Source organism: Anabrus simplex, chromosome 2 (assembly GCF_040414725.1).
Source record: "Anabrus simplex isolate iqAnaSimp1 chromosome 2, ASM4041472v1, whole genome shotgun sequence".
In the NCBI taxonomy this organism is placed as follows: Eukaryota; Metazoa; Arthropoda; class Insecta; order Orthoptera; family Tettigoniidae; genus Anabrus; species Anabrus simplex.
In genome coordinates, this window is record NC_090266.1 from 983192730 (window position 1) to 983217441 (window position 24712).

The following is a 24712-nucleotide window of genomic DNA, read 5'->3' on the forward strand; positions in this document are numbered from 1 at the left end:
TTCCACCATTGGTGTTTTTTACGTGGTTTAATTGAAGCCAGGTCTTCTGCAATTTGTTCAAGGTTGTGTTCTAAGTCTTCAAGTTTATCTGTGATTTTTATTTTTTCAGTTGCTTTCTGGTAATTTTTGTTGTTGATTAGCTGGGTAGGATCTATTTTTCTTTTAGTTTTAAGGGCTTGCTTTTTTTATCTCCTCTGGGGAGTGAGTTTAATTTTAATTTTAACTACGTAGTGATCTGAACCTGTGTCTATTCCTCGGAGGACTTTGATGTTATAGATCTCTTTGTGGTGGTATTTGTCCATTCAGATGTGATCCAGTTGCCATTCTCCTTTAGTGTAGTCAGGGTGTTTCCATGTTTTGAGTTTTTGAGGTTTCCTCTTAAAACATGTAGATTTTGAGATTAAATTATGGTTTCTACACAGGTCTCTCTCCATTTTTATTTGTTTTCTTGTGTGCTGGCCATTTTCCAATGATGTCACGGTATTTTCTTTCTCTGCCTAGTTGAGCATTGGAAGTCGCCTATTAATAATTTTACATGGTGTTTGGGGATGTTATCTATGGTCTGGTCCAATAGGTCCCAAAATTCTTCTGTTTCCTCATGGTCTTTTGAGGAGTTGTTTTTATCATTAGTGGGAGCATGGGCATTTATTATAGTATAGATTTTATTAGATGCCTTTAAGGCGAGCGTTGAGAGTTGTGGAGACTGTGATTTGAATTCTTGAACTGAGTTTATTATTTTAAGGCCGACCAAAAATCCTGTTCCAAATTGTGGGACATTCTTCATCACTCTCTTCCCGGGTATTCCTTTATAAAGTCTGTACCCTTGAGATTCCAAGGCATCCTGGTCAGTGTTTCTAATTTCCTGTAATCCCATGATAAGAATTTTGTGTTGGTCCATTATGTCGGTGATCACTTTTAGTTTTTTTTTTGCTAGGGGCTTTACATCGCACCGACACAGATAGGTCTTATGGCGACGATGGGATAGGAAAGGCCTAGGAGTTGGAAGGAAGCGGCCGTGGCCTTAAGTAAGGTACAGCCCCAGCATTTGCCTGGTGTGAAAATGGGAAACCACGGAAAACCATTTTCAGGGCTGCCGATAGTAGGATTCGAACCTACTATCTCCCGGATGCAAGCTCACAGCCGCGCGCCACTTTTAGTTTACCGGTTTGCATGAGTGAGTTAATATTGTGTGTAGAGAAGTATGTTATCTGCTTTGGTTTGATTCTTGATTCTTGATTTTTTCTTGTTCGTGTATGTGGTACTGGGGTATTTATGTGCCTCCAACTTCACGGTATCTTTCAGGTGCCAGCCCACCGTATCCGAATGCTGCCTTCTCTGAAATCTTGGTTCAACTGGTGGAGTATTCCTTAAAAGATCTTCCATGGTTGACTGTCAAGGTGTCACCTGTGTGGGACTAGGTCCCGAATTACAACTCTGGATGTGATCCAGTGAGGTGATAATGAGGCCGCTCATCTGGAGTACAGACGCCTTGTGCAGCCACCCCTGACCTGGAGAACAGACGCTGCTTAATGGATTCCAGTGGCATTTCCTCCACTGTGGGGAGCATCACCCCACCCAAAGGGGCTCATTCGCCCGAAGCCGTTGGCCCCCTTAGGGAGTCAGGTTATTTCCCGCCGCCCAACACTTGGCGTGACTGCCCCTTATATAATATAATATAATAATAATAATAATAATAATCCTGGTCAGTGTTTCTAATTTCCTGTAATCCCATGATAAGAATTTTGTGTTGGTCCATTATGTCGGTGATCACTTTTTTTTTTTTTTTTTTCACCGAGCTCGATAGCTGCAGTCGCTTAAATGCGGCCAGTATCCAGTATTCGGGAGATAGTAGGTTCGAACCCCACTGTCGGCAGCCCTGAAGATGGTTTTCCGTGGTTTCCCATTTTCACACCAGGCAAATGCTGGGGCTGTACCTTAATTAAGGCCACGGCCGCTTCCTTCCCACTCCCAGCCATTTCCTCTCCCATCGTCGCACTGACACAGATAGGTCTTATGGCGACGATGGGAGAGGAAATGGCTAGGAGTGGGAAGGAAGCGGCCGTGGCCTTAAGTAAGGTACAGCCCCAGCATTATAATATAATATAATATAATATTATTATTATTATTATTATTATTATTATTATTATTATTATTATTATTATTATTATTATTATTATTATTATTATAACGCATACCTTTAAAATATAGCCTCATAACAACTGATGAGTATCATAAGCATGTGTGCAGTCTGTGAGTAAGCCTTGTGTGGATTGAATTAGGGTAGATTTGTGTTCCCCTTGTGATGTAGAGTGCAAGTTGAGGCCACTGACCCCAGAGTGAACTGAGCTCATCAATTTGGCACATTTATTTAGTGCACCAGTGTTTATCGGTTATTGTGGATGAGAAAGAATAGTGTTCCCCTGTTGTTGAGGTAATTGGTTACGTTTCAGACCAGTTTCAATTGTGAAATAATTCACTGTGTAGGAAGTTTGGCTGCGTGTGGGCATGTCTGTGATGGAGTTGTTGATACGGACTTTCAGCTCTTTATTGCATTAGTATTCCCATCTGTAGGCTTGACCGGGTTTAAAGTCATCAGAGTAGAGTGTTTCTCATAGTATTTTATTTTGAGCATTCGTATTTGAGATGAAGCTAGCACGACCATGTGATGATGTTAAACTACTTTTAAGAGGTTGTCAGGACAGGTATCATCAAGAAATAAGATAATGGAATTTTCCTTCTAAATACTCAGCTGATGAGGCTGTAAGTTTTTGTATAAGGGATTTGAAAGCAGTAATTTATCACCGGATGTGACAGATCCTTAGTTTGATGGTTGCAGCACAATTGATATAGTCTTCGGCAATGAAAGTCAATGCAAGAGAAGGTACTAACCATCATAGTTGCAAGGAAGCTCCTATGAGTGGACACTACCATAAAACTGGAAAAGTTACAAAAATGTAACGTGGATAATTGAAACTCTATTTATTGGAACATATTTGACTTGTGTACTGGGATATTTATTATTTCCATTTTATTGTCCATTGTTTGATGTGCCTGTTTAATTGGTGCATTCTACCGTTCTAATTATTTAAATGTGTGATATGTAATTATTGTGTCATGGCTGAGATGAACGCTATTTGTGCCTTGGAAAATCAATACTGGCACACATGCGCTGAATGAGTCTTCATTGAGTGTATGTTCCTCCCTGCACTATACTCCGTACGGCTCTGCTTCTAAATTGACGTTTTAGCAGATTTTGGCACTGTCTGGTGGTTATGCGCGGAAGCATAGGCATCCAACCAATCCCAAGCTGCCATTCATATCGATTTATATCGGCAGAGCATGATCTCGAAACCCAGTTGCCAACTCTAATATTTACATTCGCCACGTGGTTAACCTATCTCGCTCAGCGTGTGTGGTATTCGGTACGGTTCGCGATCTTTTGCATTTTCCTTCAATATTTAGTGTGTTTTTCATATTGTTGGAGGGTTCCAGTGACTCTGAGATCAGTAGAGTGTTCCCTTTGTAGGCCATAACCTCCTTTCTGTGCCAGCCATTAGCCGTTAGTGATGTATTATTTCCTCATTCTCTTTTATTGTTAATAATATATTCTCTTTTAGTGCCAGATATTGTTAGAAAGTATAGTTCTTGTGAATTTGTTTTCAATCCATATTCATGCGTTTTTCTGAGTATGTATTACAATTTAAAAGGGCTGTTTACCGCGGTCATATTGCATCAGCTGTTCTCGCAGGCGTAGCGCGCTGGCAACAGAGGGAAGGCGATGCTCATTTGTTTTGCGAAACTTCAATTTAGAAGTAAGACCGTGCGGAGTATAGTTGTCTGTCTGGAATCAATGATGGATGTGTGCACGCTTGTATCCGAGAGGACACGTTCGGTAGTCGGCGAAATGGAGTGTGATACTCCTGGATAAACTAACTTATATTTAAGGCCATGCCTTAATTATTACATGTACTTTGAATCATTTTACTTTATTTTATTTTATTTGTTTTCCTTCGGTGTGGATAGTAGTGATATGGGTTAAGATTTGCAGATGGCAGTGTGCCGATCTTGGAGTGAGTGCTATGTGAAGGTTTGGATTACCTTTTCTAATATTCATCTTGGCTGATGTAAGGAAACTCAAATTTTTACATATTTGGGACTGAAACTCTACTATCCGTTGGTTTATTCGAGAAGATATTTCCTTAAATTGACTCAACAAAGAAAACAGTTATGGAATCTATTCAAGTTATTTATGATGCCGTAGGAAGAAAGTACATTAATACGTACCTACCTATAAAGGACTTTTCGGCAATGACTTTCTGCACTTGATTTTGTTTGAATATTCTTCACCGACCGAAACATTGTTTAATATGAATTAATTCATAACTTCTGTTTGTTAAAAAATCTGAAACCATGTTATGTGAAAGTAATTATATTATTAACTAGCTGATGTACCCGTGCTTCGCTACGGAATTCTACGTTGCATACGGAATTCTCGTGTATACGCTGTGAGTAAGATTGTATTAACATGCATAGCTCTTAACGTTACCCTAGAAACGCGACGGGTAAGTCACCAAACACCTTTTCTCATATGAAGACTGAGTTAGGGAATTTTCATGGAAATGATAGACCCGCTTGCATACCATCAGTCACAATCAGGTTGGCGAGTTTTCATTATAATGGTAGACACTCACTCTCACCTGCCTTTTTACATCCTCAGAAAGACTGTCTTAGTGGTTTTCCCAACTGAAATTAACATACATTACAACGACATCAGTAGGAATGGCGCGATTAAAAGCAATGCTTTCATATGAAGTACTCGATCAATTGACACACCACACATTTTCTCACTTTTAACGAACAGTACTACACTGCTGATCTAACAGTCCAAAGTTCCAGAGCTGGAATGACCAAGCAGCAGACAGCCGTAATTCGTGAACACTCTTCGTCCTTTTTCGGCGGGGAGAGGGTCGAATAGTGGAGACTCCCAGGGCAAAAACTATGCCCTTTTACTAATCTGTTTCCTAGGAGTGCTCGATGACTCTGAAAATATCAATTCATTACACTGGCGGCAGAAAAATATATCTGACTTGGAGGCAATTTTTCCTCCAAGCCAGAGGAGAAACCCCCTCTTCAGTGATAATTTGGAATAAAATGAATGTAGAATTTAATAAAAGTGAAGACGAAGAAGCTTTTCTAAGAAACGGCTCTTTTCAGCGATGAATTTCTAGTTATTTAGTGAATTGTGGTGCTATAATTTGGAATAGGCCTATATTGTTATTCTAGACCAGGCCATACTACTACTAAGTCAGCCTCTGCCTTAAGTTTGCATACTGCTCATTCAAAACAGCGCGTCAGAGTAGGGATCGAATAACTGGAATACTATGAAGAAGTGTGTTACATACCAGCTGTACCAGAAATTGTATGAACCACAGGAATGGCATGCTAAAGAAGAGAGTTTTCTAACTCCGTGGCTATTTCCCGCCAATATTCAGTCAGGCAATTATGCTCGGTACGCAGCAATAATCCCATCTATCGGGGTTGAGAGGCAGCATAAGAGACAAATAACATCACAACAAACAATGGTCGCCGGGCTGAGTGGCGCAGACGGTTGAGACGCTGGCCTTCTGACCCCAACTTGGCAGGTTCGAACCTGGCTCAGTCCGGTGGTATTTGAAGGTGCTGAAATACCTCAGTCTCGTGTCAGTAGATTTACTGGCACGTAAAAGAACTGCGGGACTAAATTCCAGCACCTTGGCGTCTCCGAAAACCGTAAAAGTCGTTAGTGTGACGTAAAGCAAATAACATTAATGTTATTAATGTTGTTGATCAATGTTATGGCTCTTTCGATATTGTAGGCCTTCACATTTAGTTTTCTTCCGATTCTGAAATACCACTCACCATAGTCGGTACGGTAAAACTGAATAAAACATAAATGATCGGAAATTGTATTCTCTGTAACTTTTGTTATGTCGTACGTTTCGATAGGACCAAAAACATTGGTATTTAAAAATTACATTTTAGGCACCTTCCCCTTAACTACAATTTCATCCAGGGTCAATAACATTTTTTATAGCTTAGACTGTAGTTTCTTATTCCCCGACTCTACCGATTTTCATTCATTTTTCTGTTTACCATTTTCTCATGGATCGGCGTCGATATGGACTTGGCAACAAAAATACAAATTCATGAATATCTGTTATCATAGCCAGTACGGTAAAAATGTATAAAATATAAATTTTCAGAAATTTAATTCTATATAACTTTGGTTATGTAGTATTTATTGATGCGACCACTAATAATATAAATATTTGAGAATTAAACTTTGGGCCTTCCCCTAAACTACCATTTCATTCAGCGTGAATAAAATTATTTACAGCCTAGATTGTAGTGGCTCATTCTCTGACTTTGTATACCAGTTTTCAATGAGATAGGGCCACTAATGACATAAATATTTAAGAATTGAATTTTAGGCCTTCCCCTAAACTACATTTTCACTCAGCTTGAATAAAATAGACAGACAGACAGAAATTACGGAAAAGTAAAAAGTGCATTTCCTTGTTACTGTGTACATGACCGATACAGAAATGCCATTCTTTTCTAATTCTGAGCAATGTACAGACAAAACTCATATTTTATATATATATAGATGGGATAACTGAGGTAATTTGGAATTGTGATATATGGGCTTATGAGTGTAAAAGTCATCCCATAAGTTTTTGTATTTATTTGGGATTCTTGCTTGTGTTTAATATTTACTCCTGATTTCTTTAGGTATCTTCTTATTATAGTGTATTTCATTCTATCAATATTTTCCTATGCTTGTAATGTGATCTCTATTTTTAGCATTATTTTATTGTGGGTTTGCCCTGTGTTGACTGTTTTCTTGTAATAGTATTCTTCTACTTCCTCTTCTGGTGTTGGATGTTTAAATTGTACCTCATATGTGCATCATGCCGCTTCCAAGGCCACCTCACATTAAATTCTATAACCATGATTTTGCCCTGTGTTCAATTTAATGTTTATGTGCAGTGAAATTTAAATCTTACTATCTAATGTAATTATTATTATTATTATTATTATTATTATTATTATTATTATTATTATTATTATTATTATTATCATCATCATCTGTATCACCGCATTTATTAGAGAGTTGAAATTTGATTCTCCTAATTCTTAAATTCTTTTCTTTAATGCATACCTGAACTACCCATATCCATGTTTTATTTTCTTTCCTTCATTATTTTTTGCATAATTTCTCGTTTTTGTATACTTTGGTTATGCAGGCCTTGCCTGTTGTTAATAGTAGCTTGGCTTGGGAAGCAGCATTACAGTTTGTGTGTGATTTTGTTCTGTAGTTTTGGTGGAACACTCATATTTTCCCTTAATATTTTGTGATTGTATCAGGGAATATTTTACTATGATTTTATATTTAATCATTTAATTTGTTGATTTAATTGGTTTATATTAATTTCAATTCTGGATGCCTTTTCAGTTGTAGAATTTACATGACCGTGTTACCATGATTATTGTTTAAATGTTTTATGGTGTAGGTCAATTCGGTTGAAACCCCCTGTGGGTGGGGGACGCAGACGAAGAATACACCCACAGTATCCCCTGCCTGTTGTAAGAGGTGACTAAAAGGGGCGACCAGGGGGGTGATTGTATTAGAACCATGAAACTACTTGCGATTAGTACCACCACACGGGGAACATCATGCGTCACTTTTACTTGCGCGTAGTACCACTATGTTAGGTACAAAATAGGTTTGTGATTAGTAACAACAGAGTGCGTTGCCAGCTTTTACAGTACCTGTGATTAGTACCACTTTAGGAGTAACACCATGGGTGAACGACACCATGTTTCTGTAATCTATCAGCACACAAGTATAAAGAATGAGAGTTTTCCACCTATACACACTATATGAGGAAGACCACGGGGTAGTGCGGGTCCATGTGGTTAGTACACGTATGTGATGAACACCATAGGTTTGCGTTGCCTGTAAATGGCGTAATGTGCGAAACACCATAGGTCTGTATTACATCTACGAATTTCATTACCTGTGAGTAGTGCCATAATATATGGAATACCACGAGTCTACGCTACTTTTGATTAATACCGCAACATGGCAAATACCATGGTTCTACTTTCCTAGCGATAACTACCCTTACGAGGGGCTAATGATTTGGATTTTGGACTCCTTCAGACTACAAGCATCATCGATTCAGTATTATGCTATAGAAGCAGTCCCTTGGTCTGTAATACTATTGTTTTACGTCAGTTTCTGTGAATGTGAGGCATTGTGGGTCGGATCCACTTATTGTTTCAAATATCCGTCCATTCATTCTTCGTCCTCACATTTTGAATTCTGGTTAGTGGGGGATTTTGGACTTTTAATTTGTTACCACATTTTGTCTCATTTCGTACCATTAGGAGCCGATGACCTAGATGTTTGGCCCCTTTAAACAACAAGCATCATTATCATCATCATCATCATCAATTCGGTTGAAAGAAATTTCAACTTTCATTTAGTAGATTTCTTAAATTCATTTAAATTTAATTATCAAAAGGAAACTGTAGTTACAGGCCAGTATAATAGATTTATTTAAGAATTGTTTTTGTTATTCATCAATTATTATTTTCTTTAAATTTTGGTAAAATCAAATTCTCAAACTTCTTCCAGTTTTAATTTATTGTAAGTTAAATTTATTTATTAATGAAATATTTTGTTTCCACCTTAAGAAGGTCTTGTCTTATCATTTGGTATACTTTGTGCCATTAGTAATTTGTCAAGTGTAATTTTTTGTTTTTGATCCTGGCCTTTTACCTCTAATTGATTTAAGAGTCCGTTCCACATCTTATTTGTGTAGCTTACTGCACCCAGGGTAAGTAGCATTTGTTTCTTGTTCTTGTATTTGGTTGTTTGAACCTTTTTCTTTTAGAGTGTCCTTGGGTCGTTGCAGTAAGTTGTGGTAGCAGAGCAAGCTTAAAAAAGACTGAAAATGGAAAACAGAAAACCAAGAGGGGGAGAATAGTTGACAAAATTACATTAGCTGAAATGGACACAAGTGCCGTAACAGAAACAATTTGTGGAGGAAATATAGATAATGCCATTGCCAATTTAGAAAGATATATCAAAGATATCGTCATATATAACAATCAACAAAATCACAAGCGAAACCCTCGGTTAATCACAACTGCTGTAAAGTAAGGAAAGACACACTGAAGGCGCTGAGATGCACAAGAATATTGCCAATAGATACATCCGTACAAAAATATAATGATGCAAGAAAGGAATATCAATCAGAAAAGCAAAAGACACCGTAAGGGTTTTCTTACCTGTTCCCCTATCGGGCGCGTTCCAAGTGGCGGATAGGGGGAAATAAAATACCCTCTCGCGGATCAAAAACAGATATTGCCAGAAAACATCTTGAGGCATTATGCTTGTTATTAGCCCAGGCCAAGGCTTGGAAGTGGAAACCTCGCCCACACATGCTAGAGAGGCATCCATGGTTCCTCAACATGGGTGATACGGTGGTTCACGTGAAGTGGTGCTGGTGATTGAGGTGAAGGTTCACTGCAGGATGCTGGAACCAACACATCACTTTGCTCTACGTAGCCTGAACGAGCCACAGGTTGGGAAAGGGACGAACCCAACCTAGGGGGAAACTCATGTCTGTGAACTCAGACATGGGAATGCCAAGTGGAAACCACGTGAGTAGGCCTACTGAAGTGGGATCAAACCTGGCTAGGTTCGGGCCACGGGCGAACCGCTGGATGTACGACTGAGGGGCGTGGATTCTTCTACGGAGAGCCTGAGTTGCGGGAGGACGTCTGGCTGTATGCCTCATCACGGATGGTGAGAACGACGCTCAGGACCCTAGATGGGACAAAAACCCTATGATTGATTGAAACATGGATGCTCAAAAAGAACCATTTTCAAAAACTCAAGACATCAAGGGAAGCCATGGAAACTCCAGCAGAGCAGATCGAGGAGCAAGCCCAAGATGTAAAAATGGAAACAGAAGTCCCATTAGGACAGGCTGTGGCCAAAACAAATCAAGAAATGGCAACAGAAGCTCCAGTAGAGCAGACTGCTACCACAAGCAAATCAGGAACATCAGCAGAGACAGAACTGAAGATTTCTGCATCGAAAATCAACATTATATATCGACAGACCACCTCGCAACAGCGTATACTGTAAGGAAAGGAAGAGAGAGAGGAAAGAAGCTAAAATAGCAGCTGGAACTTGGACGGAGAAGAAGCCAAGAAACAGGGATCGGCGAGAGGCTATCCTCCCAAAATGCTAAGGTCGGAGGATAGTACGCCATCAAGTTCGGCTACAAAACCGCCTGCCAAGAAACAGAAGAAATGGTCATGTACTTTTCAGAAAGACTTACTTCAATCAAGGTAGCCATAATACCTAAAACCTTCCCAGATGGGAAACTGAAAGAGGAAGACGTGAAAGAGCTCTCATCTGTTCTGATAGCGCAGATGAAACCGCTGTCGGACGAATGTCTTCCAGTCTTCCTCGAGTCTTGAAAGTGGAGCAATGGTACTGATCTGTGCAAATCCAGAAACGAAAAGTTGGCTGGAACAGACAGTAGCCAATTGCAATCCTTGGAAAGGAGAGAATTTAGAGGTGGCAGAAGCCAAGAAGATGCTGAATATTACAAAGGTCATCACCAAGTTCCCACCTCCATTTGACAAGATGAAGGTTGAAGATGTTCTTGTCAGAAGACTTCAGCATGACGTCAAACTTCCAACGAAAGAGTGGAGAGTGCTGAATGCGACAACTACCGATGATACAGGAAGGACAATTGTTTTGGCCCTTAATGAAAGAGATTTTGAAGAGCTCAAGAAGAGAGACCTTAAGGCCAAGCTTGGACTTCGGCAGATCAAATTTCAAGTAATTAAGGGGGGGGGGGATAAATCCTACCGTTGGCGAGGATGGTGCTGAAAGTTCTTCAAGCCATCCTTCAACATAAAAAAAGCAGCTGTTGCCAATTTCGTCAGGAAGTTCAAGTCCGAAGCTATTGACATGGCTCTTATACAATAGCCATGGGTAGTTAAGGGCAGAGTAGCCGGACTGGCGGAATATGGAGGTAAGCTAATGTACGATACTACATCGAATATGCCCTGAACATGTTTACTTGTGAGCAGAAAATTAAAATGTCTTCTCTTAGAGAAACATTGTTCAAGGGATTTAGTGGCAGCCAAAATAAAACTTGGAAATTGGGAAGGTCCCAGAAAAATAACAATAGGCTCTGTGTACCTTCCATACGACTCAACGGATCCGCCTCCATCGGAAGATGTTGAAGAATTGATTTCCAAAACAAAGAGGAATGGTAAACACCTAGTACTCAGAGCAGATGCAATGAAAGGGGTGAGGCTTTACTAGAGTTTATTATATCACATTGAGCACCACATATATGGCAAACTTCATTAAGGATTGGAAGGTGCTGGAGGAGCCATCATTGGCAGACCACCAGCATATCCAATTTGCGATAAATGTGAGGCAATGTGATATTGAATTGTACAGATATCCTAAAAGATCGAACTGGGATGGATACAGAGAAGTTCTAGGGCAGGCTGTATGAAAGATCCAAACTAATGTAGGGGGATGGAGAGAATTGGATTAGGCAGTTGAACAATTAGAAGAGGCCATTTTAGCCTCATACCATGACAAGTGTCCCCTTAAAGAAAAGCAAACCACCAAAAATGTTAGGTGGTGGAATAACAACCTAGCCAAAATGAAGAAAGAGGTTAGAACATTATATTAAAAATTATCAAGAAATGGCATTTAGGACGTATATCATAGGAAATTCACTGTGTATAACCTAGAGATACAGAGAGCAGAAAGAAATTCTTGGAGACTGTTTTGTAAGAAAGTGAAATCAAACACTGAAGCAGCAAGGCTCCAGAAGGCTCTTAAAAAGCTACATATAAATCAAGTGGGAACACTGGAAAAACCCGATGGAACATACACTCAGACAGGAAAGGAGATGCTGGAGGGGCTGCTAGCTTGTCATTTTCCCGAGACCGAGGAAGTAGAAGGGGAAGGTATGGTTGAAACAGAGGCCAGACCGCGAAGAGCAGATAGGAACTGTGCCATCCAATTAATTAAACCTAACCATCTGAGGTGGTCAATTAACACGTTCCAGTCCATAAAGGCTCCGGGGCCAGATGAGATACTCCTAATACTCCTGCAGGAAGGATGGGAGATAATCATCAAGGCCCTGACAGACCCGTTTTAGAGCAAGTCTAGCTCTGGGGTACGTGCCAAAATCACGGTCTAAGGCTAAAGCGGTATTCATACCAAAGCCTGGAAGGGCAAATTATGCCCAAGCCAAAGCCTATAGACCATTATGCTTAAACTCCTTCATGCTAAAAGCAATGGAGAAGATACTGGATAAATACATCCGGAAAACTGTACAAGTGAACTCAACCTTACATGAAAATCAGTTTGGATACAGACCTGGCAAATCCACTGAGACAGCACTCCATCATTGGTTTGCAAACTAGAGGAAGGCCTAGAATAGAAAGAAATAGCTCTGGCGGCCTTTTTAGACATAGAAGGGGCCTTCGGTAATACAACCTAGAACTCAATGATGAAAGTTGTTGAAGAGAGTAGGGTGAGCAAGACTGCCGTAAAATGGATTAGATCCATGTTAGACGGGAGGAAAATAAAGGCAACTCTGTTTGAAGAGACGCTGACAGTTAGAGCAACCCGAGGTTATGCGCAAGGAGGAGTCCTTTCTCCTCTTCTGTGGAATCTTGTGGTGAACAAAATCATAGTCATGCTCAATGATGAGGGATTTTATACACAAGGATACGCAGATGATCTTGTTATTGTGGTAAGAGGTAAGGTGATGAGTGTCATCCAGGACCTCATGCAAAGCGAAAGTCGTTTAACCTTGTGGATAACTGGTGTTGGGAAGAACAACTCACAGTCAACCCGAGCAAGATAACACTGGTCCCTTTCAGAAGAAGGAAGAAATTAGAGGGGACAAGGACACTGAAGCTCTTTGGGCAAGAAATCTGTATGGAAGAACAAGTGTTACACTTAGGTGTAATATTAGACCTGGAATCCTCACGTAGAAAGAAACATAACCCGAGCTAAGAACCTATTGTATACATGCAAGAGGACAGTCGTCTAAAGCCAGTAATGGTAATGTGTATGTACACAATGATCAGTAGACCACTGATGACCTATGCAGCAATCATTTGATAGGTGTCCGACTCATTGGCTGAACGGTCAGCGTACTGGCGTTCGGTTCAGAGGGTCGCGGGTTCGATTCCCGGCCGGGTCGGGGATTTTAACCTTAATTGGTTAATTCCAATGGCACGGGGGCTGGGTGTATGTGTTGTCTTCATCATCATTTCATCCTCATCACGACGCGCAGGTCACCTACGGGTGTCAAATAGAAAGACCTGCACTTGGCGAGCCGAACCCGTCCTGGGATATCCCGACACTGAAAGCCATACGACATTTCATTTCATTTCATTTCATTTCATTTGATGGGTGAAAGTAAGACAATGAAATGTCAGTAGCAAACTAAATAGCCTGCAGAGAATGGCAGGTATAGCCATAACTGGGTCAGTGAAAACTACGCCGACAGAAGCCTTTAATACCCTACTAGATCTCCCTCCATTAAGTAACTTTATAGAGGGACAGGCTAGAATGAGCTCACATAGATTGGCGCAAAATAGATGCTGGAAGGCTCAAAGGCCCAATCTTGGACACTGTAAAATTAACAGAGTAATAATAGTGAAAGTTTTTGACATGCCAGCTGATCATATGATTCCAAAGTATATCTTTGAGGAACCATTTGAGACCCAGATAACAAAAAAAAAAAAGATGGAAAACTGGTAGGGAAGATATTGTGTGGTGGACAGATGGCTCAAGGACTGAGATGGGGACAGGAGGAGGGATCAACGGGAAAGAACCTGAGAGATCAATCAAAATGAGTCTAGGCAGATACACTTATGTTTTCCAAGATGAAGTGATAGCCATCATTACATGCCTTGAGGAAAACCGGGATTTCATGTTTACAGATAGCCAAGCAGCCATTAACGCACTTGAAGCTGTCCGGATTACATCCAACATTGTTTGGTATTGTCATACACTTCTCCTGAAGCTCTCAGAGTACAATGTTGTTAAAATAATATGGGTACCTGGGCACGCAGGCATAGAAGGTAATGAAAAAGCAGATGAACTGGCAAGAAAAGGGTCAGAAACACCTTTTTTGGGCCCAGAACCAGTATGTGGGATCTCTTATAGACAAGCCCGAATTTACATAGGTAAATGGGCACAAAAGAAACAAATGGAAAACTGGAAAAATGCTCCAGAATGCAGGCTTGCAAAAGAACTAATAAAGATCCCAAACAAGAAGCATACTAAGCAACTGCTGGAACAATGTATGTAGGAAATGTAACGATGCAGAAGAATCAGCTGAACACATGCGCTTTGAATGTGAGGCGCTGGGAAGAATCAGAATCTCCACACTGGGACTGCCTGGTGAAGAGAGAAGAAACATCTGAGAAGACTCAATAAGGAGGACATGCAACTTTATGAAGGGAGCAGGTATAACTGGGTGGGGATGAAGTAAAACACATGGTAGCAAAAGATCTTCGAGGTAGACGCTAAAAGGAGCTTTTTAAAAAAGAGAACCCATAAATAAAGGAAGAAGGAGAAGAAGAAAGCAAAAGACATGTTTCAAGACAAAGAAGAACAAAAACAAATAGAAGAGGCAGAACAACACTTGTACAAAGTGCTACTACCCAAACAACGAAGAACTAAATGAAGTCAAGTATCCTACAATTTATTTCAATCCTTTTGTGATAGAAGAAGTAGAACATGCAATAAACACGATGAAATACAAAAAGGCTTTTGGTCCAGCTTGGCGGCCACTGCTGTAGGTCAAAAAAGTGCATAGCTTGGCCACATTACTTAGAAAGGGAGGCAACTGTAGAGGAAAGAATAAGAATACATGTTCGTACTAGGTTATTACAAATAGAAAAGTTCCGCACAAATCAATACAATCATAGGATTCAACCTTAAGGAGTATTTCCCTCTTCCATTAACGTGTGCCGACAACATAAGTTTTTAACGAACATTGCAGGAAAGGCATATGTTTTAACTGTAAGGGGGATTTTTAAAATGGGAATGTTGTAATTTGAAGATTTTAAGTTGGACTATGAACTTATTTTAGGATTCAAGTTGAACCTACTTGATACATACTGTGCATACGGTGTTTTCAGTGTGTTAGACCTTGTTTTAAATGTTTATTATGCTTGTGCACACCATCATGTAGGCAATGTCTTCTTTATGGCTATTTTAATTTAGACTATTTGTAACAGCTGAAGATGGCTCTTAGGAGCTGAAACATGTACCGTGTTTTTTGTAAACCTAATTGATCGCTAAGAGTGATTGTAAGGCTGTATTGATTTGGTGGACACTTTATCGTCCGTAAAAGGCAACAGGTTAATAGTAATTTTGTTCAAGAGATTTGAGAAATTTTCAAAGGTTTCAGGGTTAAATGAGTGACCCATTTTCACTTTATTCAAGGCCAGATATTTTTCTTGGTCAATCATTATTTTCTTTTAATTTATTTGTTCTAATTTCATGCTTCTTAATTTTAAAACTTATATTCACATTTTGAAAGGCATGTTCACTGTCTTTTCATTTAACTTTTTTTAAAAATATCACTGATACATTGTTTGAAGTTAATATAGACCCACACAAATCAAACCATTATGTTTAAAATAACAAACTAGATGTGGGTATCTCAAAACATTAGCTCTTAGTGTACTATTGGAGCAGCTACAAAGAAGAGTCTGCCACTTTAAGGTCTCCTGGAGAAATACAAACTGAAAGGGCAATTAGAAGAGGGCTTGGAAGATATTTCAGAGTCCAGCAACAAGAAGAGGAAAAGATATCAATCATGCTACAAGAGGACAAAGAAGAATTGCTGCAGCAAATAAAGCATGATAAAAGTGCAAAACCTACTTATGTCGGAACAAACATGCAAAAATTGTTTGCAAGAAATGTCTTCTTATGGACGTAGAAAAAGTGTCAGTGACACTGTTTAAATTAAGATTATGTCTTAAGTAAAAGAAAATGTTTGCTGAAGATATCTACTCAGAAAAAGTATAAGAAATTATCAATGACTTTCTTTGATAGAAGGCAATTTTTTATTTAGATTTACCTTTATAGTCTTTGGATTATTTATATTGTTGATATTTTATTAAGATATTATCAACACTAATTTTGATTTAAATACAGTAGAAGTCCGTTATAGCAAGACTTCCTAGTGGCGAAAAATTTACTCGCTATTGCGGATTGTCGTTTTATCAGATTTTTTCATTAAATTTGGGGAAAACTCCACACACATTACAATCAGTATGTAACGGCAATCTGTTTGTTCAAAAGTTGCGTTTTTGCAGATTTCTATACTATGGCTTGCTCGTAAGTTTTTTTTCTAATTCCGAGACGTGAACGCGGATGTTCAATTTTATTCTGAAGAATTAAGAGTAGTATCACTCCAGTTGCTTCTGTGGCAAACTTTTCAGTTTTCTTTTTTAAACAGTCACCTGTGTATCATGAAAACATATTTCAAGCACCAGTGGAGTAATGATAACATTTTCGCTTTAACCAGACTCGAGAAAAGACAATACAACCTCGTAGTGCGCATTCCTCGTTAAGGCAATTTCTCGCTTAGCACATTGTAAATTCAAAGTCCTGATTCACGTCGTGTGAGATCTATTTAAAAATACCTCATTTATCGCTTCACAAAATTTAATTATTACCGCTCAATATGATCGCATTTTTCCAAGCCCTGAATTTGTTCTTTATCATCCCTTGTGAAAGGAACATGATTTCCAACACAGATTAGAGCCCTTGCCACAGGAGGCAGGTTAGGGAAATGGCCTTGAATTCCAGAACTTTAGAGAGTAAATTATAGCTTTGGGAAAGTTCAATTTTGCTCTCTGGTTTTCTTTGATATTGCTGAATAACCCAGTAAACCTATTTGTGCTTGTATTTCACATTTCATTCAGAAGTTGGAAATTTATTCTGTGTTGAGTGATGCAGTGAAGGGTAGCAAATATTTGTCGCTTGATAGACTACGTAAGAATTAGGAACACAACCGTGGTGAAGTTGACTAGCATGGTGCATATTTGTCTTGTGGTAGTCCCATTATAGATACTGGAAAAGTTGTGAAATCGTTTATTAACGAAGACAAATGCAGGCAGTGGACAGGCATCCACATCTTTCAACAGTGGCACATATGTTGAAACTCACACCGTGATGTTGGATAGTTTTTATTTGTGTATTCAACAGTACATTTTCTCGCTTAACACATTATCTTAATCATAATCTATTAGCTTCACGTCCTGTATTGATACAGTGAATCTCTGTTAAGAAGTTTTTCAAGGGACTGCACAAAAAAAAAAAAAAAAAAAAAAAAAAATCTTAAAAGGGGTAATGCCCAAAAACTTATTCTGTACTCTGAAATACATGTGAAACACACAGCCAACAGATTTCCTTGTGTTTGAACAATACCGAAATAGGCCGATATATAAGAGCTGCTAACAGAAAGCCACAATATAAAAATTTGATTATCATAACAATATTTTTAGAAATAAAGTAAAATAATTGAACATATCGAATTAGAAATACATTTTACTTAATTTTACCACGTGGCAAGATTCTCCCTTCAAAACTAGAGACATATCCGGAATAAGCTGGTAAAAAAGTGCGAATTCATCAAGATTAAAAACGTTTCAAGGTTTGCTTATTTTAGCAGGCAGAACCATTTCCTTCCGCGCTTCCCTTTCCTCCGCACACACACTCTCTGCTTCGCCACAAATTGTTTCGTAAATGATGCCGGATCGATTTTTAAAGCGGTCCAGCCACCCGTTCGACGCGGTAAAAGGTACCCTTAATTTGAATGCAATTTTTTGGCTTTCTCCACAATAGTTCCACTGAAAGGTATGTTTTAAACTTCGCTGTTGTTTAAACCATATTAGCAGATCTTGTTCTATTTCATCGTACTTTTCAGATTTAACTTCCTTGCAATTTGCTAAAGTATTCCCTGCAGAAGCAAAGATCTCTTCTTTCTTCGCTATAATGCCGTTCAAAGTAAGACGGCGGCATCCCCAGCTCCTTTGCCAAAGCAACACGGGAAAGTGTAGATGACTCCACTTTCCTTATAATCTCCACTTTGTCTTTTGTTGTTAGTGCCTTTCGCTTGATCTCTTTCTTCTGAGTTCCGCTCATTTTCACTTAAAACGTTTGTACGTTGATATTACAAGTACAACTAACTTCACAACTTCTATTCATACTAATTACGACGCTACACTATGCTTGGCAATCCGTAGCTTAGGCTTACAAGACATAAAGACAAGACGTGTACTACAGTTTGTTAGCATGTTCTTTCTATCTTCCTCACACCCCCGACACCTGCTTCAAGGATAACGGCAGCAAATGGGAAATCTGGCCACTTATTCTTAGAGATTCTTAGAACCTAGGCCTAAATTGCCTCTGCTTTCCTACTGGTTGTCACGGCAGCGGGAGTAGTTTCAGGCTGTTTTTGCAAGTACCACATTGCCAAGCCAGTATTTTATTTTCCCGCTTCAATCCTCTTCTTGCTATAGGTAATGAAGGAAAGAAACACAGGTTCGAAGTTGCAGAAAGGAGTGCGTGGAAAAGTATCTGGGGTATAACGTGGGAGGCACAGTAGCAACGGTAGCACATTAAACGTAAACAGTTTCTTTCCCTGCGAGAATTTTATTTCATGTCTCCTCATCCTTGTGCTACGTTCTAATAATGCGATGTAATAATTATGATCGACACGATAATACAATGTTTAGCTCGTATAAAGGTAAAATTAAAAATAACTTTCAATTTTATGGCAACACGTGGTATTGCAATGCCTCTGTGTGCCTCCCACCAACACCCAGTTGGCTATCAACATTCGTTCAACTTCGGAGACGATTGTGATCTTTTGGCCGGCTGTTTGGCGGCATGTGTATCAGCTGGCAAGTCGGCTGTTTCCTGCATAGAGTCGGGAAGTTGTTTTTGTTCACCTCACTAATAATGGACACGGAGAATCTTATCAGTTTAGTTCAAAAATGTAATTTCTTCTACGACAATATTCAGTTTTGTGGTAGATTAACAGTAATGTTTTGAACAAACACACACTACGGTTTTTAATTAATGTTTAGGCCACCTCGATTAACGACTTCACCCTGTCGCGGCCCGCAAATTACTGAATTAAAGTTTTATCAAACCATCCATTGTGTGCTTTATGTTTCCCACGTAGAATCTCGTTCGATTCTATTCCGCTAGATGGAACGGTGGAGTGAAAATTTCGACTGATGGGTTCGATTCGATTCCACAAGGTGAGATTGAGCATCTGGTGTCCATGTTGTCGTAGCATGACGTCGTATGGCCTTGGCAAGCCCGCACAGGTTCCGTGACACCAGACACACACCGCGAGCACGCGAACGGTCTAACACAGGGTGCAACTTGCGCAGAGACTGGAGGGTTCTAACCATGGGCTGCTTTGAGCAGACGTTTTCTATCTGAAGGGGCTCTAAAATCTGAACTGTTTAACCGGGAAATATATTTACAACAGAACACTTTGAACGGGAAAAATATACATGTATCTTAATGCAACTGATAAAGGGACCAAGAATATCACACTTCTTAGGCGGAAAAACTTCTTATGCGGGAACTTCTTAACCGAGTTTCACTGTAATTTCAATGATCACAAGTATAAGTATATTATTATAAGGTACTCAAAACATTTTACATTACAGTACCGTTTTCGACCCTATGTGTGGGTCATCTTCAGCTGCTGAAGAACCTTGATCATTTTTTAAAGATAACATAAAATATTAACAAAGCTCGTCTGTTGGCCATGTTCGTTAAGGCGCTGAAGTCTAAACAATCTGACACCAAGGTTAGCCGGTTTGAGTCCCATTGGTCGAAAAAAATTTCACCATCAGAATGTTGGCCGGCAGGGTAGGGGAGGTGGTGGTATAAAATTTCTAATCACTAGATTGCGTGCCAAAAGCTTGGATTAAATTCCAAACCTCTCCGCAGTGCTCATATGGAGTGAGGGCATATGACGCTGTTGATGGCAATTCGTCTGTCGGATGGAGACGTTAAGCCTTGAGCAGACCCCTTGGTGCTATTCGACAGGAGTAGGCTATGTGCTGGCACCGGGTTCTCCCTCTCCCTACTATAATATATCACGTCATTCATTTCATCTCATTAACTCTGATGAGGTTGATGTCAGGGAAGGGCATCCAGTCATAAAAACCCGCCACGACAGATTCAACTCCCCTAATACCCGACCCCGTAGGGAAACGGGTCAAGGGTTGGACAAACAACAAACAACATAAAATGTTAACACACTACTTATTCTAGTTTTAGATGACTAATTCTAAGTTGCATTGATATGTTGTGGTGTTAAAAAGTTCCTGGATGAGAAATGTAAAAATCTAAAATTGTTCAACAGTTCATTATGATGTCACTGATCTTGATGTTCAGTCACACACACATTCTTTTGTTTTCATTATTACATGTTATGTACTCTTATTTTAAGTTTTAAAAACGTCTCGCTTCTAATTTAAATGGTGCGATGTTTTTATAAAACTTGCGTCAGTAGGATGTCTATGTTTTCTAAAAGTTTAATAATAAAGTATCGCATGTCTTGATGTTTTTAGCGTACTTTGACTTCTACAATAAAACATGTGCGAGTTGTGTGTTTTAAAGGGGCAAATAAATTTAAAATCTTCATGTAGTTTCCTCAAGGTCAAGTTGTCTAAGTTTAATGCCTCATTATCAGAAGTGGGATGGTGAAAATGTTCCCTTCTTCATAATTGCGATCTGTTAGAGAATTGTGCTGTGTCAGATTATCTAAATAGAAGAGAGAAAAGAGTTTTTCTGTTAGAGAATGTGTATGAACCATGTTATATAAATATTGCGTATCCGTGTTACTTTCTTGCTGTCTCTAGTCTGTCACCTGTGTACTTGTTGGGAGCGCGCCGTGCATTGCTTCGTGTACGACGGGGGCTGGCTATTGTGGCAGTGGAGGGAAAAGGTGGTGGAGCAAGGGAGAGCAAGGGAGCCACCATCCCTCCCTTAAAAAACATTTACGTAAAGAGAGTCAATAAACAGAAACAAAAACACACAACCAAGACTCTGCAGGACACACCCCCTCCTACCCCAGCCCATCCCCAAGCCCTCACCCTTTTACATTTCTCTTCCAAGCACATTTTAACACCATAACATATCAGTTAGTCATGTAAAACTAGAATAAGTAGTGTTTTAATATTATATGTTAAACCGGTACTGTAATGTAAAATGCTGGTGTGGTTTTTTCTAGTGGCTTTACGTCGCATTGACACAGATAGGTTTTGGGCGACGATGGGATAGGAAAGGCCTAGGAGTTGAAAGAAAGTGGCCGTGGCCTTGATTAAGGTACAGCCCCAGCATTTGCCTGGTGTGAAAATGGGAAACCGTCTCCAGAGCTGCCGACAGTGGGATTCGAACCCACTATCTCCCGGATGCAAGCTCACAGTAGCGCGCCCCTAACAGCACGGCCAACTCGCCTGGTAAAATGTTTTAAGTACCTTATAATAAATAATAGTATTGATTAGGTGGAAAGTGCAATCTTTATACTTGTAACACATTATCTTTCCTTTTCTTCTGCAGAAACGCCTAATGAGCTTTTACTGAATAAACTAATCTCCGAAATCAGTCATCCACTCTGCATCGTATCTTCAGGTGTATCACATTCTTGCTCAATTTCAGTACATAGTTTTAAATGAAGCAATCGTTTACTTCAACCTTTATTTGTAGTGAGTTAACTACTGCTATCGGCCGCGTTATGTACGCATTTATTACAAAAACATGTTCTCTTTCATTTCGAATTGTGCTTATAGAACACCAGTCGATGAGTTATTGCTAATCAATTCCGATATTGCCTTTGAGTTGAAATGTCGATGTGAGAGCTGACTAGTGCACATAGCAAAAAAAAAAAAAAATACCGAAAATTATCAATCACATTCAATATAATCGCTCGAGTGCATAAATATTGATAATGGAAAAAATTATACACTCTTAATCGCTGGCAATAACGGATACATCAGTCATAGGGTTCTTGCTCTTACCGAAGGATAATACACACTTTAATATAGGGATTTTCAAAGGACAGAAAAAAGCTGTTGTTATATCGGAGTTCTCGTTATATGCCGTACTTGCTGTAGGGAACTTGTACTGTATTCATTTTTGGACCAATGACCTAGATGTTAGACCCCTTTCAACAACAAGCTGCGGCCAGTATCCAATAATCGGGAGATAGTGGGTTCGAATCCCACTGTCGGCAGCTCTGAAGACGGTTTCCCGTGGTTTCCCATTTTCACACCAGGCAAATGCCGGGGCTGTACCTTAATTAAGGCCACGGCCGCTTCCTTCCACTTCCTAGGCCTTTCCTATCCCATCGTCTCCATAAGACATATCTGTGTCGGTACGACGTAAAGCAAGTAGCAACAACAAGCATCATCATCATCAAATATTCATTTTAATTCTTGTTATGTACATGTGTAAATTAGCAATAATATATGATGGGTGGGTGTGTAAAGTTCATTATGTCACAAGTTACTAGGTTTGAGAAAATCAATTTATAAAAATCAATTCGAAACCCAAAATCCAAGTTGTGAAATATAAGTAATTTGAATGATGTCTTCAGGAACCTAATACTGTTCACAACAGTGGGGTAAATCATCATAATGAATTCCATGTAAATTCACGTAATTAGAGAGCCAAACAACACGAGTTGTCAAATAAATGATGACCTAACACACTTTGCACACCCACATTTAGTAATACATCAAAATTTGCTCAAAGCGGAATCGCAAGTGTCAGATTTTCTTTTCCGAATCAGACAGGTTTCCGGATTGAATCACATAATACAAAAAAATCACAATTTACTTCCCCTGATGCATTAGTCTAGTTTTGGTGATGCAAATCTCAGTAACACAATATCGTGATGTACAGTATGTTTTTATTACTCTCCCATAGGCCTGCACTCAACATATTATGTACAGGATGTACTGTACATACCGTACTCAATGAAAACCAGACAATTACTGCCATATTCCACATGTTTAATAGACAAACTACAGAATACATTCACTGTAACACACACTGTATAACACAATTTCTGCCTTATTCCACATGTTTAATGAACATACTACAGTATACATATAACACATAACACACAATGCTGTATTTGTCAAATTATTCCTTCTTCAACATGTCTAACAAAGAAACCTGTTTCACCTTCCTCTATGTCATGTCTTTCTCGATGCAGTCTTTAGCACTGTATAGTAGCTCAAGAAGTCATGGTGAATTCGACTTGACAGCAAATCTCATAACGTCCCTGACACACTCAATAACAGTAGCTTGTTAATGAGTGCATATTTTTTCCTGGCTTTCTCTTTCCTCCTCCTCCTCCTCCTCCTCCTCCTCTTCTTGGTCTTCGTCCCCCAGATTATCATCTTCTTCATTCTCTGTACGGTAGATCTTCAGAAGCTGTACAGCAGAATGGAAACTGTAGCAAGTAGCAAGCTGGTGTTCGCTGCGAATATATTCGTCTACATTACATACGAAATTCTGTTGTTGGCTCTGCGTAGATTTCAGTACATTTTCAGTCACTTCCTCAGGTGTGCCAACGTCATTTTCTGCAAATCCCGCTTTTGCAAAACACTTTACGACTGTTCGAGTTTTGATCTGCTTCATAGCCAAACTGATTCAGTTGACAGCATCCAGTATGAAAACTGAGCATGCAAGGGAATAGGTGTTGTGACAGTTCACCTCACAAAATGTCACATTTCATTGACAAAAACATTATGTACACACGACATCGTGTTGTTCATCGCCGCCATCATTGAGAGTGTTGGGGTGCAAGTCTCTTACTGTGCTTGCTGAGGGAATCTCCTTGTAGAAGTTGTGGAAAACTGGCGAGACAAATTGGAGGAGATCCATTAAATCATTCTTCTTTTTGTCAGAGATGAAAACTGGACCATTGAAATTGCAGGTGGGTTTAGGGTGGTACACTTACCGCACCTCAGCATGGACCTATACAAATTCACTGGCATCAAGTTTTGTTTTATAATGAGTGGTGCCCATGTCACTTTATCAAAATGCAACCATTTTACTCTCCTCCAGTTGAGACGACCTCCGTTTCTGTTTCCTTTCCTGTGTTGCAGAAGATCACGCAAAAGCGCTGAGAAATTCAAAAGTTCTTCCTGGTACATTTCTTTGCGATAAAAGGCTTATTCTTGGTGAACTACCTAATCAGTTGTGCCCAGTCGTTAACAGTGATCAGTGTTTCCATTGAACTTCTTTTCTTTTTCTATCATACTGTGATCACAATCACATTCCATATGGGAATGGCCAATGATCAATGGTCTGCAGCGTTTCAGAATCTTGCAAGGCCATCATGCACATTGCTGAGATGTAACTGTTTGTGTTTTGCCCACTGACGCTTTTCCACTTGTGTTACGGACAGATCTGGTTTCTTCAGACTCGTGGGAAGGTTCATGCACCGACACTTTAACTGTGTGGAATTTTTCATTTAATGCCATGTCACTGACTTTTCTCTCAGTACTAGGTTCACTCTCTGAAGGATTT

The 24712-nt window shown here is 39.5% G+C and overlaps 1 protein-coding gene across 2 annotated transcripts in view; it reads left to right on the forward strand.

Moving 5' to 3' along the window:
- The window catches only part of Polr3I (RNA polymerase III subunit I), a 183156-nt gene that overhangs the window by 144896 nt on the left and 13548 nt on the right, over positions 1-24712 (forward strand). Inside the window, exon 6 of one of the 2 annotated variants that reach the window (XM_067139607.2) lies at positions 1303-1752. The exons of the other annotated variant lie outside the window; for it this stretch is intronic. The gene's annotated coding sequence lies outside the window, so the exon portion shown is untranslated. Of the gene's footprint in view, positions 1-1302; positions 1753-24712 lie in introns of those variants that run through there. 2 annotated transcript variants of the gene reach the window in all.